This window comes from Drosophila simulans, chromosome 2L (genome assembly GCF_016746395.2).
Source record: "Drosophila simulans strain w501 chromosome 2L, Prin_Dsim_3.1, whole genome shotgun sequence".
Taxonomy (NCBI): Eukaryota; Metazoa; Arthropoda; class Insecta; order Diptera; family Drosophilidae; genus Drosophila; species Drosophila simulans.
Window position 1 is genome coordinate 20,597,884 of NC_052520.2, and position 12,927 is coordinate 20,610,810.

Sequence of the window (12,927 nt, forward strand, 5' to 3'; positions counted from 1 at the left end):
AATATTGTTAAACACACACGACTAGTACCTGCCGCCCCTTTGACAGTTCTTAACCACTAGAGATACGTTAGGTAAGCGGAGGCTCTTTTATACTTTCATAGTTCGCTTTGTAGCCAACGTGCAACATAGCCCCTCCAACTTCCTTAAAGCCCCAAAGGGGCAGGGAAGTTAAGTAAGTATATATATAAAAGGGGCAGCAAAATATTAAAACCGACCCCTCGATGCCTCGTTCGATTCGCTGCGGTGTGAACGGGCAATGGCAAACAGCAAATAAACAAACAATCCTTTGGCTTTCGGCCAGGCTTTCGCCGAGGTGCGTATGCATATGGGCTGGTGTGTACACATGGGCATGTGTTTGGATTCCGGGGAGGGGGGAGCTGCTTGCCAGCTGGCTTATTCACGTGCAGGTCGCTCCTGCCGTTCGGAGGGGGCTGGAGCGGCTGAAGGGGCTGGACTGCTGACCTGGCCCAGGAAACAATTAGCTCTAAATAAAATTTCAAAATAAGCAGCCGCAAGTGGGGCTTTGCCACCATCGCCGGCGAGGCGAACACGCCACTTGCGCGGAATGGGAACTCATATTAGATAGCATGATATCACTTAATTACGGTATTTAAATGAGCAACAAATGATATGCTTTGGGCTTTTAGAGCCCGATCAGAAATAGCCCCGAATGAATGTGTGCAGCAGCGGGTTTCGATGCATTTTACCCAAATTTATTTCCATATTTCGGCTTTCCGCATTCAATTTCTGTTTTGGCAAAACGTGCGCCCTAAACTATGCAACACTTTGTGGGTCGTAATAATCTTTTGGCCAACTTCATTGCCATGGCATGTCGAGCTACTCATGTGCGAGTGTGTTTGAAATGTAATTGAAATTTAGTTGGCAAAACTAATTGGAATTGCTGCATTATGCAAACGCCGATAAAGCCCCAAACAGAAATGCCTCACAGTGGGTATGTAAAAATCAATGGAAAAAAGGGTCAAGCGATTGATTTGCATGGTTTGTTCTCTTAGTTTTCTGGGCTTTCAAAAAGAGAATAAATAAATTAAGGGTCGAACTTATTAGTAGATAATATTCGTTAGCTATGTCAAAGTTTTATTTCTTGCTATGTCGTTCATGGGCTGGCCCAAAAATCAATCATTTAAATAATTGATATTTAAGCCCAAAACGAAGGGTACTAAATTAGCTCAGTGCAGTTGTTTATTTGGGAAAAACTGTACAAAAACGTTTCGACAGAAATAGCTAATTAAAATAATTTGCGTGCTCGTTCGACTAAACCCAAAAGTGAGCGACGTAAATAATTAAATTAACCGAAATGACATGCAAAATGCTCAGGACAATGGCTCCAAACGACCGCTATTAGGGGAGGTTATTGGGGAGGGGTCACCAAACGGAAATTTTAAACTGCACTGTTGACCCAATTAGCAAACCGTTTTGGCCATCGCGTTCAGTTTTCGGCCAATATTGTATTATGCATGTCACAGGGAGCTACCAGGTCGCGGAAGTCATTCGCCATCGACCTTTAACTCCCAACTGAAAACGCGATTTAATGCCCGAACTATTCGAATATTCAACGAATTTAAATCCACGCCGCACATTAATAAATGTCCCTGATTCACAGGATGTTATTAGTAAATTTGCACTCCCTTTATTTCCCACATTTGTTTTGTTATTCATGCGAACTTTATGTTAAGTAGAACAAAAGCCAAAAGTTTACCAAAATTCAAACGCAAAAAATTATGCCAGCTTCTACATAATAATAAAAGTTTTATCCGCGCTCAATTTAAGCCACATTTCGGGTTTGCCGTCTCTCGACTGCCGGAAAGTTTAGCTGATTTACTTTTCCATTTTTGCCCTTTTTTTTCACTATAATATTTAGCTATATCACCCTGAGGTATCTATCCGGATTGTGTTCGTATGTTAAAGCTGAAAGAATATTATAATAGGATGCTTAATTTATAATGGATACCTTGAGCCTCAGATGAGACTGTAATTAATAATTAATTCTGGCCTGGATTTGGATCATGTATGCTCAATTTTCCCCATTTTCCTGTATTCTATTCATGGTAACTGCAAGGATATCTTAATTGCAGCTCATTCGGTGTTCCACCTACGGCCATAGTTAAAATCGTTCAGACATGAAAAAAGTGCCTGCAATTTTCCCTCCATTTTCCATTGACTGTTCATTGTTGTCCCTGCGATTTTGTCGTTTTGCTTCGGCTCATTTTGTTTGTGTTGTTTCTATTTTGTTCGGTTGTTTTGTTGCGTTTCGGGTTATATGTACAGCAAACATAGTTTTAACAATTTTGGTGAAAATGAAAATGAAATGCCAACAGCCAGCGGCCAGAGGTGTGCCACACGCGTGAACTCACACACAGAAATTTGTTTTTTCGCATTTGGAAAAATTTCGAGAAAATGGGATGCATTGAGCAGATTTTAAAATTCAACGTGAGAAAGCAAATTAAAGGAAATAAATTAAAAAATAGCTGTTCGACAATTTACGCAAATAATTTGTATTTCTAAAAGTAATTGTTGGTTTTATCACGCAATTAATATTCATTTTCCATAAAAGTATTTTCAATTTTTCCAGTGCATTTCTCCACATCTACATACAAATTCACGTTTGGCAGTAAGAGTGTGCGTGTATTCCCAAGTATACATGCATTTATACAAACACGCAAATTATGCAAACGGCTACCGCAAATAACATAAATTTCCCAAACTTGGCGGCCCGCAACGCACCTGGATCAGGTGAGGCAGGGGCAGGAGGGGTGGCCACTGGGGTACGAACAGTGTTGACACCCATTCTTAAAAAAGTGGAAAATCAGATGAATTATAAATAAATATAATATATCTTTCATAACAAATTAAATCGAAATTCTTGTGTATTTTTTACGTGAAATTAAAAAAGATACGGTTTAATATCTATATTCAAGTTCTCGTAAATTAGCCTAAATGTTGCAATATTACCACTAACTTATACTATTGCCACTAATATTGGGCTCTTGAATTACATCAATTGTTTCGTTTCTATTTTCTTGACCAGATTTCGCCCGAAAATAGCCAAGGTAACAACACTGGACATGAAGGTGTTGGATGATAGCGCCGCATAGAAATGTTAACGCGATGGCATCTGGGTCTGTGTGAGTGCGTATCTGTGTGCCTGCATTCATCGAGCGTGTGTGTGTGTGTGCTGGTGTGTAAATTCCAGCGAACGAACAACTTTATATGCAGCAAAGGCAGAGGAATACGCAAAATGCAGCGCTTTTGATTTCGTTTAATGCACGCATCTTCAGCATTCATAATAAAAGCAGATTACGAGCGTTGACAGCACTGTCAATACAGAACGGGAGGCGTGGCAGGGGCGGAGGCAAAGATGTGGGGGAGGGGGGTGGAGTTCTGTCAACGGCAGCGGCCAATTGCCGTAAATTTGCATGGCACATCAACAAACGAATGAAATTAAGCTGTTTTGCAGTCAGAACGAATGGAGCAATACTCTTTCTGCGGCAACAATTTATAAATCATTATTTAATACCGAAGAATTATTAAAGTTGATAAGGTTTCGATTTCTGTTTTACCTTGGCAATTACATACATTTTTAATTCAAATTTATAATCATTGATATCTCCAATGTTATTGTATCTGTTATGTAACAAACCACTGAAACAATCTGTACATTTATATTAAAAGCATTAAGTTAGAAGTCAATTAATATCACCTAAATATGCACGTATTTTTTTGTTTGCCAATTTCTGCATTCCAGAAGTATTTCAAATATTAATCAGCTTTTCCTTCCATTATTTCCCACTACCAATGTCATTCGAAAGTCAACGTACCCCGGGGAAAACCCTTTATGTGCCCACAAAAGAAGCAGCGAGGCCTAAAACTCAAGATCAACAAAACGCTTTAAGTTATGTCAAGTTCCCATTGATTCTCCCGGGACCCGTTCCCACACACTGACACAGATACACCAAGGCACACACAGATACACACGCACACACAAGCACAGCAGCTCATAAGTTAGTGACATTAATGCGCTTAATTAAAGCAGCGCCTGAATGTCAACAACAAAAACAACAATAGCAATTTGCATTGCCAGTCTGGGGAAAAAAGTATACTTTATTTAACAGACGGGAGTTTGCATTTAGGCCAAAGGGATTTTAGCTACCACACAAAAAGGAAATCTGCATATGACTTAAAACGATCGGCGAAAAATGTAACTTTTACTGTATTCTCCGATTGTTTAAAAAAGTTGATGAAAATAACTTTTTATTTTCCAAATTAAGCCAGCCAAAAGCTGCCATAAAAACATATAGAAAGATATTTTGTCACTTATAACTTAATTAAATTATTACATGGAGATGAGAATTAGCATGATAAACCTTATCTATGAAAAATGTATTCATCATTACAATTTAAAAATCAAAAGTTTTTTTTAAAGAATGGCGGTCGCGGTTACCGCCATAATTTTCTCTAGTTTCCAAAATCTCGATATTTATACGGACAGATATGATCGGAATCAGGAATATACATATACTGTAAACTTTACACATAGGTTTGGAAACTTTTTCCTTTACCTGTTGCACTCCTTTGAACGAATCTAGTTTACCATTATATCTAGGAGTATCTACCAATATCGAGAATAATTACTAATTGACTTTATAGTTTTAAGCATTCTTGCCATTGAATGAATATCTCAGACATTTGAAAGATCTAGTCAGCAAACATTTATTTACTCAGTAACTTGAGAACTGAATGATGCATGGATTAAGACAAATCAAGTCGAGAACTGGAAAAAGGGAGAGTGCACTGACTGGCGCAGATTTTGCATTCCCATCGAAAAATTGGGTCAAAGATCAAGTGGAGCTCAGCTTGGAAGAGGCAGAGAAATAGAGGAGAAGCGTCGCGGCAAATATGCAAAATAAAGTTGCGAAGAAGCAAAAGCAGCGACGCGTGGCATGAGCATGAACACCACGGTGGGGGAGGGGAGGGGAAGGCGCAATGGGGGCAGAGGGGTCAGGGGTTGCTCCACTGAGCGTGATGGATATGCGCACACACACACACACACGCAGAAGAGCTCCAACGCAGTTACAAGAATAAGATAAAGAAATATGCGCGTGCGATTTTTTCGGCGTCCTTTTTTCGAGCCTACACTTAAACAAATGAGGCGTTAATTTATGGCAATGGATTAAAATATTTTTTAAAAACTCTATTCTCTATTTGTGGTATTCCTTTTGGTGAAATTAGGAAATGCTAAACGTATAGTTATATTTCCCAATGCCTTATATAAGAAAGCATACATTTGAGTTCCCTTTAACCAGTTTCGTTGCCAACTTTCTCGATCCTATAGAATTTCATTATAGTATTTAATTTACATATAAAGAATGCAGTTATTTCTGAGAAATATAGTACCATTAACGTTTATTTGTGGTGGTTAATTGTTAAATGACATTATTTTAGGACATAGTAGTTTTGCAAGTGCATTGGAAAGCCGAGTGCATATGCATATGCAAACGGTGGCTGGCGTGTGAAGGGGGTGAGTGGGGCTATCCCCGGAAAATGGGGCCGTTGTGATTGGTATGGAGAGGGGTGTGAGGGGTGGTTGCAGCATGTCAGCGCCACAGCTGTGACTAAGCGGCGCATAACTACCAACTGCCAGCAACTACAACAACTGGATGCTCGCGGAGGATGCCATGAATGCAGTTTGTTCCACTCCTTCGCTCCCGTCCTCCCCCCCATTCACACCCCCCGCCCCCCATCCATTTCCCTTTGTAGTCGCTGCATTTTTCACTCTCTTTTTTGGCATGCTCGTAGGCGTTGATGATAGCAAGCGAAGCAACAACAAGGCGACGCCGCACAGTGGGACGATGCGACAGCAGCCCATTAAATTGAAGGCTGATTGATGGATGGGATGGCCACGAAAGAGCCGGAACTAGGGAACTTTCAACTATGATATATGGAGCAAAATGGAGATCCTAATTAATACGGGCCTAAAATGTTTCAGTTTCGACATGGCATCCGGCTCAAGTGATAACTTATTACCAAGAATCCGGATCACGCATTTTAAAGCATTTTCCTATGAACGATTAGGAATGATACCTTGCTTTATATTTCTCGAGAACTGTTAACTGAAAGCGTTTGTCCCACTGTCTACACTGCGGCGCCTGCAGCGGAATTTGGCAAACTGGAAAACTGCATGAAAATATGCAAAAACGTCGAAATGATTGCGGCTGAGCCGCACTGAATTTCCCCGCTTTTCCTACCCTGGATCCCATATCCGTCTCAGCTTTTCGTTTGCCAACTTCCACAAATCCTTCCCCATCCCTTTTTTCTCTTGAGCGCACTTTTCCGCATTTCGATTTTACCACGCTTTTCTCTGAATTTGCACGGCCAAAAATATATCAAATTCTATATGCTTATAGAAATTCAACCATTAAAGATTATATTTTTGGTTGCTATTCCTAACAGTTTTATAATTTTAAAACACAACATTCTCTTGAATGTAATATGGATTATTTTCATGAAAAATATGCAATTCCGATACAAGTTTGTATTAACAATGCAAATTGTTTTTCGAATGCGTTTTTGGGACGCCGACCAAAATGAAATGAAGTCAAGAACGAAGTCGCATTAATCGAGCCTGATTCCCTTTCGCAACCCACCGCTCACATTTTCCTCATTTTCCCCATCGCCTGATGGTGGAGGCGGCTTTCCACCGGCTTCTTTTCGCTTTTCTGCGCCGCCAACGCTGCTGCTGATTTTCACTTCTTAACAACAATTAAGAGCGCGCATAAGTCAAAACCGCAACAACAACGGCGAAATGGAGCAACCAATGTGAATACGGCAACAACAAATAAGTTGTTAAGAACCGAAATGGGTGGGCGGAAAATGGGGAAGTCGGGAGGTGAATCGAGGGGCAAAGTGCAGTTGGAAAACACAAAAAAAATCATTTCCTGTAAAACAACTAGTGGCAACGACAGGCACGCCCCTCGCCCGCCGTCTACTGAACGCCACTTTAAAGCAATAGCCTTTGAACCCTCATTCTGCCTCACTGTGATACACTGTGAAAATATTACGAGTCTAACAAGCGGAGAGCTTAGACATTGACATGAAAGATAATTTCTCGAATTCTCAGTATGATTAGAAACGCTTATAGCCTTGCTTAATATTTTCAAAATGGTTAAAGTGTAAGATTGATGCAGTATACTTATTAAAAAAAACACAGTTCAAAGTGTTTCATTATTTTATTTTTAAATAATTTTAATTTTTTCAGTGCAACCCTGCACTCTGTCGCTCTACCACCAACCACTTTTATTCCCGCCCTAACAACCGGCATTTGCAATTGGAAGGCGCTCGTTGAGCATCGACCGCACAAATAATTGGAACTTAGTCAAGTTGATGGGGCGCAGAAAGGGAAGGCAAGAGGGCAGGCGGTGAAGGAAGAAAGGGGACGGGGCGAACGGGCGAGCAAACTGCCAGACACAATGAGCCGCTCTTGAAGTGCATTATCCGTTGTTCTCGACATCTTTGCGGTGAATGCCGCTTCTTCACTCCGCTTTCTATTCATTTCCCCCCTTTTCCGAAATCTTCCCCCATTTCCGAACCCAATCCCCCATTGCGGGCTACCATTGAAGCCCAAAATACGCACACTCAATCATCGTTTTTGTCTTTTTTAATGGTGATTCCTTTGCTACTCCTCGCCTTCTGTCCCTGTCTCAGCATCTGTCGCCCTCTCTCTCTCTCTCTCACACTGACCTGCTCCCCATCTGTCTGTTGCTTCTTCTTGGCTTCTTTTCGGTGGTGGAGCTGTTGCTGCCGCATAATTATTGCCATTAGAGTGCGTCTCAATTGAGCCCCGCTGCTCCCCACCGCCCGCGCATCTTCTTTTCCGTTTACGGAGTGCCCGAGGTTTCAATTGGAGCGACGCGTGTCATTGTGGTTTGGCCACACTGCAGTGGGTCAAGCGATGGGGAGGACACTGAGCGAAATTCGGTGGAATTCAATATAACCACATATACATAAAACAACAATATTTCATGGATTGTAGGTAGGATAACTATGTTTGTTAGTACATAACGGCTAAAGACAAACTTTTCAGCTAACCCGATGCATTATGCAGATTGCTTCCTAAATGTAAACTTTAGGTCTCAGTGCAGTGCTAAAGAGCTGTGGACTTGGGGGCTGGTATGGCGCGGGGTCACAGCTAGAGTCAGAGGCATAGAGCGAGTGCCAGTGGCAATGGCAGCGCCAGACCTTGTGCCATTCGCATTCCGAATGGAAGTGGCCTAGGCCAGTGAAAGTTCTTGACAATGTGCATCATTAATATTGTCTGGCTTCGTGATGCCGCTCTTCCGCTCCTGGCTTGCACCAGCCCCAAGCCCCCTGCCCCCTAGAGCCGTGTCTTATTCTCCTCGTGGAGCGGAGTTGCTGCTGGTGGCATTGCCCAAATGCAAGCTGGGTTCGATATTCGGGCCATTGTGTGGCGGCTTTTGTGCTTCGCCCCGGGTTCCAGGTGGAAAGTGGAAAGGGGGGGAAAACAGGGAGCGGATCAAAGGCAGAGGTGAGTGAAATCTAGCCGCAGATGCGATGCCCATTAGGTCAATGGAGTGGGTGGTGGAGCCGTTGGCTTAGGCCCAGTTCAAGAGTCCCGCTCTTCTGGGGCATTAGGATCGCTTGATATAGGTTTTAGGAGCTTTTAAAGCCACTGAAAATGTTGGATTTGTTGCCCGAAAATGTTTTTATTTAAAAACATTTTCCCTTTAAAGCGAGCTCGCCCAAAATGGATTAAAAAATAAACAAATTAAATATTAAATGTCGCGCTTCAGCCAAACATGAAACAAAGAGTCGTCCAAACATAAAATAACATCATAATTAATAAACTTGATTATTAATGAGCAACATAGAAAAATGTTAGAATTAAAACAAGCACCAGAGATTATGCAAATAAATAAATTGTATTCTTTAAATACTTGCATATCGTGCTGCTTGCCACATAGAAATTATGCAACGTTGTGGCTTTTGCGGTTGACAATATTTGAGGTGGGAAGTCTGATAACCACAGAATGTGCGTTTTATAAATTATAAAGCCATCCGCTTCGAAGGGGGAAAGTTTTTAAAATAATTAATTTGCCCCCAGTCAGCCCGTTTTGGGGCTAATTTGCCTGAAATTAATATGCCCATCACATTAATGACTGTCCCCCAAACCAATTGAATTGTCGGCCCAACTCTTTCAGGCCCGAAGCCCCGCCGATCCTTGAGTCATCAATCAATTCTGGGGCGAGTGTCCTGCCCGCGGCCTTCGTCCTTTATGAGTTATGCAAATAATTAAGGCTTTCTTACTGGCTCCGAACCGAACTGAGACATTAACTAAACGAGTCTGGCCTTGCCGCAGAGCCAAACTAATCTGGGCTGATATAAATGGAGTGGATTACGGCGACGACTAAGAGCAAATTCGACCTGCGTGTGGAGGGGTCATCGAAGTAATAAAATTGTTCACGCCCTGCCAGCAAAACTGATACCGCAGACAAGTGCACAGGAAAAATCGAAATGGGACATATATACTTATTTCAGATGTTAAAATAGAATGTTTCTATTGTGCCCCTTAGTTTTTCGCCGTGTAAAAGCGCTTTGCTGTGGATGGAAATGTAATTCTTACGACTCGAACAGCAGCTTGGGGTCAAAAGTGCAGCGGCAACGTTTACGATTACCAAAACGTATTTATTATTCATAGGAAAACATGCAAACTACATCGCAGGAGCACATATGCAGCCGCACACACGAGCAGGGACATTAACAATAAATATAATGGCCCGTCGAACAAATATAAATTGACACGGAGATAACCTTTTGTGGCGTCTCCGACGCTCAGACGCCGATGAAGTTGTTCGCTCTGATGGCGCTGATGATGATGATGATGGTGGTGATGATGATGATGGTGGGGTGCCGATGGTGGGGATGCTGCCACCGAGGAGCCAACGTTTTACCAATAGCGAGCGGAGTGGGCTCATGGGTTAATCTCTGTCTGGACTCACATTTAATAACTCACTTCTGTTGACCCTTTCGGTGGGGTTCACGACAAAAGCTGTGGGGTGGATACAAGTTAGGCCTTAAATTTGTTGGCCAAAATATAAACATTTCAATAGCAATTAATGGAGTTTGTTGTATTTAAAAACTCGTTTCTTGCAACTTCGTTCTTCTTTCCAATAGGAACTTTGATTCCGCGTAAAAGCTGTAGCATACTTCTGTGCGTCGTCGGACTTTCCATAAACCTCAGCGATTTGGGGGGCGTGGCAGGTCAATCACCACTCAATAACCTCGGCTCAATGAACGCTTCAACTCTTCTGCTTTGCAAGCATTGTTGTTGGCCCACAGGAGTCAACAACTTTTGAGCGGCTTTGAGTTGATGTTTCGCTTTTGATATTTGCTTTTGGCCTTTTCACCCCATTTTCATTTTCCATTTTTGGTTAGCATTTGTAATTTTGTCTTTGACAGCTTTGTGCCTCTCGAGTGCGTGTGTGTTGGTGGCATGGTTTTGAAATGCATAGAAATCACAATCGCTTTGTGTTTTGAGTTCTGGGCCACAAACTCGAGCACACACGCACACCAACACGGCTGAGCGAACAGGAGTGCAACATTTTTTGGAAGCGTTTCCGGTCATTAAGACAGGACAACAAATTAGCTTACTTTCAGTAAAAAAAGTTATAGTGTCATTGAGAGACCCGTTAAATAACTATATGCCTTGCTTAAGTATTGCAGAACAGCCTATTCACTTATATTAGATATGTTTTGTCGGCAGTTGCACCCAATTCACAGCAGTAAATTGTGCGAGAATAGAAAAACTGTCAAGTGATTTGTCATTTAGTCAATGACATACATTTCCATGTTTGGTATAACTTTTTCCATGTTGCACATTCGAATTTGGAGCAGTTCCCGCCGCTGCTGTTGTAATTGAAGCATGTAATGCAGCAAACCCAACTGCAGACCTCCCAACCGGTGACCTCCGCCCCCGGCAGCCGGGGGAATTGTCATACAAAAGCTTTTGGGAGCATTTTGGGCAACTGCTGTTTTCGATATAATGACCTCAAGGCAACAAATCCGCCCCACAAGCCAACAACTGAACTACAAATGGAGCTTTCCCCGGTTGAGTGCACTTTGTGTACATGTAACTATGTGTGACCGATGTTGTTGCCGTTGCTTGTGGGTGGGTGTTCGTGGGTGTTTGTTGGTGTTTGCTCAACTACATAATCATCTATTAGTATTTACATACACAGAACTACACTTGTTTGCATTTAAGCGCCAAGCGGATTATTCCCGTCACTTGAGAGTCCTTGGGCCTTGTTCGCCCAAGTGCCACCCGTCCGAAATGCACACGCCCAAAAACTCTGGTTCTTCATGGACGTACACGGAAAACAATTTAATGCTTTTAACATAGAAATAAATCCAAAAGAAGCGAAGCATCGCTATGGCTGCACTGCGTCTTAATTGAAAGCGGAAACAAATGCTTTGGCCTACTATGTGTACACAAGTAGGGGCAGATTTTTGGCAGTGTACATTTATCTATGTATTTTTTATATTGCGAGTGCTGAGTGTGTGCCAGATTTATTGCTGCTGTGATTGGGTTAGCTGGAAAAGTGCTTTGGTTTTCCTTCACCACCACCATCACAGTAATCCTATCTCAATGTTTTTGTTCTTTTGGCGAAAAGCGAGAATCTTTTACGGCAATCAATATGTGTATAAATTAAAGGAAATCGGCAAATTTCTTGGATTGATATCTCGCAATCTCAGCCAGGCCTTCACCTATTTGTTTATTTTTATTTCGGCCTTTGTAAATAGATAGAGTGTCACACAGCAAACAGATTTAAATTCAAACAAATGAATTGCATTTGTAATCCCTGGCAGAAATGAAGATAACCTTTTTATTTTGGCGAAAACAAGCTTCTGTTTGCTTTTCCGCCGTGATGTCAAATTGAATTTTTGTGTGCATTTTCGCAGTGGTTATAAGGATATTATGCAACATGGCAATTCTGTTTTCAGTTGAACTACTGACTTTTATTGTCGAGATGTCGTCTCAATCTTCAGCAGAAGAAATGTCTATTAATTGATTTTCGTCCACAGCCAAAGGGCGTTGCAGTCAAAGTCACATTTATGACTTATCCTTGCGGAAATGATTTTAATATTATAATTTCAATGATGTGCCTGGAAGAACAAACAAAGTCAAGTTTACACAACTGCATACATTTGCACACACGCCTTCGGAGTTTCGGCCGAGTGTGTGTATTTATTAGTTTGCGCTTAAGAGCTTAGAGCCTTTCATATTTGATGATGTTTTCAGATTAACGTCATGGCAAATCCTTGTTCCCGGAGGCGGTTCGGAAATACCGAAATCTCGGCCTGAAACATTGATAAGTGCCTGGCCGGAGAATCGAAATTGGCCAAAGACGCAGAGCGATCTGCTGGCCACAGTCATAATTAATACAGGAGGCCGGCAAACAAAGTGGCAAACAAATAAAGTCCACATATATTATACACACATGCCAGCAACATCTGCATTTGCATTTGCATTTGCCTTGCAGTGTGTTGTCCCAACGCCCCCTCTCAAAATTTAAACACACACTTTAGTTATTTATTGCTGCTCTCGTTTGCCCATCGACGTTGTCTTGTTGTGCGGCAAATGCATTTTAATATTTCACATTGATTTGTTATGCAAAAATTTGATGGCTCTGTGATACACATGCAACGTACATAAGCACATAGAACCTAAAGACATGCCCGAACATCGATGTATGCAGAACAACAGGACATGCGGACACCAGGACAGCAGGACAGAATCCATCAATCTGTCCATCACATCAGCAGCACTCGAAGCGATTACATTGAGTGCGACAGAGTATTCGCATTCCCTTGGCCTGCGCAAAATTATGCATACGC